Raw genomic sequence first — 7,468 nt, forward strand, 5'->3', positions numbered from 1 at the left:
GGAAGAATATTATACATTTTAGCGACTTTGCGACGGGTTGTTAAATGTAGCAGCTGTTCTACCAAAGGAGGTGCTTATTGCAGAGCTCGATTTGTATATTATGCGCTTGTTCAGTAATTTATTATACTAAATATGTTTAGCATAAGTTTAGTATATTATGCGAGGGAGAAGAAGGCTGGGGAAGAGGAAGCAGACGAAACGCTGGAAATGAAAGAGGGAAACCTCCTCCTCTCTCCAGCGTTCCGCCCACTTTCTCCTCGCCGGCCTTCCTTTCCCTCGCCTTACCTTTTTGAGTCGCAACCGACTATAGCACATGCCACATTACAGGAAAAAGACAGAAATGCCTTAACTCAGTATACAACATGATTTATTTATGCAAAAGTGAAAAGCTGCATCTCACTGCAGGTTGGTACCGGCGACCGTTTTACTACCATAACCATCATCTGACTCTTCCAGCTGACTTAGCCAATGCAAATAAATGTGCAGGCGCATTACGACAAAACGCTTCAAAAACCTGCGCATTAGATCTGGGTGTTTTCTGCACTCAACACGGGGAACAGGAACAGATTGCTCAATAATTTGTCTCGCGGTCGTCATTGGGCTCATCAAAAGACGCATGTCCTCTTCTTCTGAGAACGCTTTAAATACCACCTCACAACAAGAAAGCAAGTTGAAGACTTCCAGACTGACGTAACTGAGGTGTTTTCGACCTTGAACATAATTCTTTTGATAAGCACAAGAGCATGCTCCTCGGCTTCTATAATCTCATCATCTCCTGGAGGCTCTTCAACTTCCTGCTGCACCTCTTTGATTTCTGCGGAGAGTAAATCTACCAGGTAGGTGCTGTCGTCAATGGCGTAGCCTGAATGTTATGGGACCTTGGTGAACTGGCTTACTGTCACAATTTTGAGTGCATTTTTCACGTCATATGCGTTTGGCACTAGAGAAATCATTCTGACAACTGAAAACGGGTTCTGAAGACAGTCTTGAGCTAACCGTCCTGTCAGCACAAAATTGTAGCCACACTCGTTCAAAAGAACACCGTGCCATTGCAACACTACAGTTGTCGACATTACTACCCCTGCCCTGGCATGGCTTCCATACTTTCTTCACTCCGATCCCCAAGCCCTCAACAACAGGCATACTGAGCTTCAGAGTTGGAATGGCATCCTGATACTTGCTTTTATTCGAAAAACTCAAAGCAACCACAGGATGGCGAGAGGTCATTACGGTGTACCATGTAAACACCAGTTCGAAAAACCAGGCAGTTGCTTCGGCCTCAACTGGCAGTTTGTCCCGTTGGATAAAATACCGAATGGCCGAGCGAGCTTCCCTGAATAGCTGCACCGCTATTCCGACTTTCATTTTGGTGAAATGGCCATTTGACACATGAACACTGCTTAAGTTGGGTGCCACACGCAGCTACTCAGTGTCCAACTTTAGCACCATTTCCTCATGCTGTATTGAGACTTCGCTGCTTGGTAAATTGAACTTGGAGACTACCTCGTCACTCAGGTGCATTACGTCTTTTCGTACAAGGTGCCCTCTTATATTTTTCAACACATGTGCGGTGTCTGTCATGAAGAACAATGGCTTACCATCATCACAGGGATGCGGCACACTGCATACGGTCACAGAACTGCGGGAACTGTAGAGGTTCAGGAATCTCCACATGGCACGGTTAGAACTGCCCATATCACACGTCACACAGAGCACACGCAGTGAAATGTCTGCACAGAGCTTGATTAAGTAAAAAAAAAAAAACTTCTTCAGCTCTTCTCCGTTGATATATGCGCCCGTGTAGTGGTATGCTAAGACTTGCTTCCAGCGCGAGTTGATCCCTCCCACCATAAAAACGAGAGCATGGTTTGCACGATGGTCACTCTTGGACAGCGTCGTTTTGCCAAGCAAAGTGTCATATCCACGGTCCAACACAACGCCTTTTCGAATTTCCATTTCATCAAGAAAAAGGACGCAATCCTTTTTAATGTCTGACATCGCAGCGACTTTTGTTTCCATCACACGCAATATTTCAGTTAGCACACCGGGATGAAATGACAGGTGTTGCAGTCTCCTGCACAGCGTCCTTCTCGACGGGAGGGGGTTGCCCTGCTCAAGTCATACCCTGTGGAGCCACAGGCAAACTTGAGCTGTAGTCCCTTCCGTATGGTGTCAGCACTCCAAGCACAGCCTCTTCTATTCAGTTTTTCCAACACACGTTTTTGGTCCTCGTTCAGAAATGTCAAATTTCTGGTCAAGGTGGAAAGCTTGGTTTCTAGCTGCCTTGTTTTTCGTAGAGCTTTCGTCTTTTTTCTTTTTTGTTGCAGCTGACAGGCTTTCTTCCAACTCGCAGTTTTTCCTTTTTGTGTCTTGCAAAGTTTTCTGCAGTTCACTTGTATGCAGTGTCACGATATCAACTGTATCGTCCCGGCGGCCGTGCACATTTTCTTCTGAAATGGGGTTTGCCTGAGTGTCCTCCGTGCCAGAATCTTCTTGGTCCGAGACCCCCGCCGCAGAAATTGACGACGGACCTGCAGTGGTGGCACCTCCACGATCAGCCGGAGGAGCTCGCGGTGCGGGGGGCTTTCTTCGCTTCGGCTGTGCTGCGCAGAAAAGGGAGAGACAGCACAGATCTAAACACAAAATAAAATTGTACGCAAACGAGTGAGGCACAGACAGTAATAGTACCTGATATAGTATTAGTAACACTTACGTCTGAAATCAAACAATGTAGGTACAGCTGTCCGCTTCAGAAGTCGCCGCCCATCTTGTCGGTTCATCTCGTACTGGTCTTTTTCGAAGTGGCGCTGAAATAAACAAGAAATGAGATTGTTATTTATGTGCAGATTGGAAAGCACAGACGTGAGTGTGAACAAAAATTGAAGAAAATATTTGCATAATATTATACGTCAAAACAATCCTGAATATATTTTCAAAATGTTACCGTAAAATGTGCTTTATTTTATTTAATTGTTCGACCTTGCACGAAGAGAGCGATGTAAGTAACAATCAAACAGGGGCACGGTCATGTCATTTTGTCAATCACGTCGAGCTGTCCGACATGACCATGAAATATAACGCGCCGACTACCGAGATATGTCGCGATTTTTGCATTTCCGAGTATCATCTGGAAAACATATTATTGATCATGCTCGAGATTCACCATCAGCGATTATTTTCCCACACCCAAAAAGAATCCAACTTAAAAAGAAGAAGTTGGTGGCCAGTCGTGAATCAAGGCTATTGATCGAAAGGCGAAGATAGCATGCAGTCACTGAACTACTGAAACTTAATGTACGCGCAAGCGACAATATTCCGCGCTTATCAGATCGTTTCAGGCTGTTTGAATAATAAAATAAGCCCAAAAAGTTATCACAAAGTTGCGCACGAGCGAGAAACTCGCACTCTGAAGAGCTACCACCTCAACCTATTTTAATCGGGGAAGTCTAATTAGTGAATATGCCCTAACGGCAGAAAAGGGATATCGATATAGGTATTACCATTAAAACTCGGGATGGGGTGCTTTAGAGAATTAATTCCTTACGTCACAACTCCGATTGATCGCTCGATCCGACCGGTGAGACAAAGCGAGGGCTGATTTTGAGTCGAGCAACTCCGATCATGAAGCAATCGAACGCAGCTGCTAAGAAAATTTCTGAATACTGCCTAATATCTTAATAAAGTGGTCGTGCTTTTGTAACTTACCTCGCAGATCCTCGAGGTGTGACTTGCCTTCCAGCGATCGCGTTTGACGCAGGACTCCCATTTCCTTCTTCGCGCCTTTTTTCGGGGAAAGCGGAAGCATCGGACTCCCTTTGCCGACGAAGCGGCACACAGCAATACAGAACAGCCGGTCGTGCTTGTGGCTCGTGGCTCGAACGACTGCTGTTGAGATCAGTAAGACCCACCGATGTCTATGAGATCAGTGGTAAGACCAGAAAGACTTTTTCGCGCACAGCCCGGCCCACGGTGAAAGATAGTTGCGCCGCACGTCCAACAGCACGCACCGAACGCATACTCCTTCGTTTGAAGCAAGATGGCGTCGTGGCGATGAGGTGGCGGCGTGGCGCGGGCCAAAGGATGTCATCACCCTGCAAGGCGGCGCTGACATCGAGGCACCCTAGAGTGTAATTGCAACTAGCTGGGCTAGGTAACGCTAGGTACTGCCCAATTCATGTTCTACAAAAAAATATTATTTTCTCAGGCCACCATTGCGTTTCGGGATTCTCTACTATACACACATTTCGGATACTACGAGCATCAGGTGATCATACATTAAGCACATACACATACATGGCACATACCAGCATTAATACAACGCACACTAACCCGAACACTACACCGGAGCTCTGCGTTTCCCATTTATACTGGTCGTTTTGAACGTACGGAACTTTTCGGTGACTCCCTAAGCAATAAAACATATTCCCAGCATGTTGATTTTGTATCGGCAATGTCATACCTCTGAGAGTATCTTGAATGGCTCAGGGGATAGATCTGCTATTACAAAGCAAACGCACGATCATGCCGTAATTATTTGAAAGCCAATAAATCAAGCCGCTCCAATGCGGTCCGGAGCCATGAGTTTGTTTCCCCACACGGCACGTCATAGCCTGTATTTCTATTGTAGTGTTCGTTTTTCTATTTGTGCTGTTCGCGCAAGGCTGCAATTGCACTCTTAAAATAACCTCTCTAGAGAGGATATTCGCTCAGCTGGAAGTGAAGCTACACGGAAATCGCTTTTCGATCAACTTGAATGCAGTCAAAGCCGCGACTTGCGGCAGGTGTTAAGTGTACGGAGCTATGCCGGGGCGAGCTCGGAAACTTCTAGCGCTGATCCCAGCGCGCCACCTGGAGGGCAGTTTCTCCAGGAACCGTAGTATATTTAAACAGAAAAATAAAAGGTAGCTTTTTTTTTCGATTTTGCCTACTATTCTTTTTTAGTGCTAAAATTCCACACTGTAAATATATGTACTTTCATTCACGATTTTGTACTGTTCAGTCCTTTCCCCAGAGCGCAATCGCTCTCGGGGACGAAACAACCGACAGTCACATTGGTCACTGTACGATAGGAGTTTACTGTTCAGACCAGCGTTCCAACAGAACTATCCGCACGTCGATCCATTGCACCTAATCCCTCAAGTGGTATAAACTTTTTAATGTAAAGCGGAATATCAACCTGCGACACCCCGCCCCCTCCTATCACGGTCCGACCAGCGGCATCAATGCCCGACAAATTACGTCATCTCATCTTGTTGTTACATCACTGATACGTGAACACACGGTCACATCGGTGATAATTCCAGTCTTCTGTTCACAACCCACAACACTGCCGTCACGATGTTGCTGCTATGTTGCTGACAGGCACAAATACAGAACCACGTTGAACGCCGGTTGCACCCGGCATCTGAAAACAGAACCGAACTCAGCACGGAAAGCACCCAGGCAGCCCGCAGCAAAACCTGCCCAACCTGCCTGTCTTGGACGCAGTTCCTGCGATTTCCATAACGTCGAAAACGCCGACACAGTTCCGCGTGGTTTCGTCGCTACTGTAGTTCAGCGTGAGTCCCGCAATCCGGAGACGACCGCCTTACCCAGTGTACGTGGCGCTGCTGGCACTGCTCCGGAACTTTGCTGTTTCTAGCGGCTTCGTTTGCTTGTTTGATAAAAAATAGTAATGAATACGTCTATGCAACCAAAATGTTATGCATGTTTGGACTAGAAGACGGAATTACAGGCGGCCTTCGCTGCCGCTGAAGCTCAATCAACTCAACAGCATTTATTAAACAACGTGCGCGACCTGCTCGAAAAACCAAACCGAAAGAGGATGAGTCGGGAGGGCGAAAGCTTTCTTCCGTCTGCCTGGAGAAGGAGAAAAACGTTTCGTTCCTTTCTTTTTCTCGTGTCCGCTTGGGGGCGCGTCAGTAGAAGGGAGGATAACCGAACCCCCACTGGCTAGGTCCCAAACTCTACGGGACCACCCGATTCAAAAGGGAACAGCCGCAAGCCATCATCATCATGGAATCATGTCGTATTACACCTGAGACTGCGGTGGAAGAAATCGGAAGAAAGCTCGCCTGCACACTCACCGTCGTTTCATCATGGAAGACGCGTCGTTGCTACTTTTTTCCTCCATTTTTTTCTTAGAGTGTACAACACGAGTGCACCACGGCTCGATTGAATCTTCTGCGAATTTCCAGTTAGGTTGGACAAAACCTGCTCCATGCTTCTAGGCTCAGTCGCTAGTTTCTAGCGGCAAGTAATTTTTTACGCTCAAAGTCGGCTTGTTCTGAACTGCACAATCTCTTCACGAACATACTACTGACTCTACATAAATTTATATAATACAAAACTTTCATTTACTTCATATTCATCTTATTTTAAAAATTTCCGTACATATCATTAGTTTTCTAGGCTTTAAAATATTGTGCTTTAATATAAAATCCTCGTCCCTTGGCACCAAACTCTAACCCCGGTGCACTTGGAAATCCCAAGCTATATTCACCAGCCGAGAGAAACTATGGCTAAAATCAATTGTACGCCTAAGTAGTCGCGAGCTGAATAAAAAATCACCTACTAATTAGGGACTAGGTTCGATGATATTCACGAAAGCGAAGCAAGCGGTTGTTTATCAAGCAAGTAACAAGTCGAAGTGGTTTAAATACATATATATATATATATTACGCATGCGCGTTATCCGCTAATACTGTCTGTATTCGGAGTGAATGATCAAAAATATTATTAAAATAATAACAGCAAAAAATTAATGTTTTAATCAGAGCTTAAATTTCCCCCAGGGAAGGTTCACAAAATAAAATTAAAACTTGCAACGGAAACGTCACTGAAGCCGCATTGCCAGTGACGCAACAAATATGGAATCACCCGTAAGTGCCAGGTCCCTCGTCGTTCAGTGACAAGCTGAGATCACTTTAGTGGCCGCTCTGACGTCTAAACCTCTATAACCTTAAACTTTTTACTGGTACGATTCTTTCTCGACATGCCCCCCAGCGTTCCACGATAGTAAAAGCTTTGTTAGTGCGGGTGGTCATAGTGATACAAGTCTGAATGGCGCCCAGCACCAAGCCAGCCTATAAACACCACCTAAACTAGTCATATCCCCTAAATATAATGTGTTAGTCGCCTTCTAAGTCGCTCTCGGAGACTGAGACCTAGGTTCGGTTGGTGAACAACGAGTTCCTACTTAGCCGTGATTACCACCCGCCATATCATCATAAGCAAAGCTTCCTTTCTGTATATCTTATATGTCCACACTGAGCCTAATAATGTTTTGCTCCAAGATACCAGTTAGTGCCAGAGTACTTTTTTTTTTGCGTTGATAGGGTTTGTTTTTGATTCGCCGAAAATGTTTCGAAGCGCCAGACTTGAGCCCAAGATGAAGCGTATCAACTGAAGAATAAAGTTAAACCTAAATCTGGCGTTATTTTGGCAATTTAGAAGATAAGTTGTCATA

At 45.5% G+C, this 7,468-nt stretch overlaps 1 pseudogene; it reads right to left on the reverse strand.

The window, feature by feature from the left end:
• Positions 1 to 396: 396 nt before the first annotated feature.
• LOC115314339 lies at positions 397 to 4,016 on the reverse strand (annotated as a pseudogene).
• Positions 4,017 to 7,468: the final 3,452 nt, after the last annotated feature.

The sequence above is a fragment of the Ixodes scapularis genome, unplaced genomic scaffold (genome assembly GCF_016920785.2).
Source record: "Ixodes scapularis isolate PalLabHiFi unplaced genomic scaffold, ASM1692078v2 ptg001409l_1___fragment_2___debris__unscaffolded, whole genome shotgun sequence".
NCBI classification, from domain to species: domain Eukaryota; kingdom Metazoa; phylum Arthropoda; class Arachnida; order Ixodida; family Ixodidae; genus Ixodes; species Ixodes scapularis.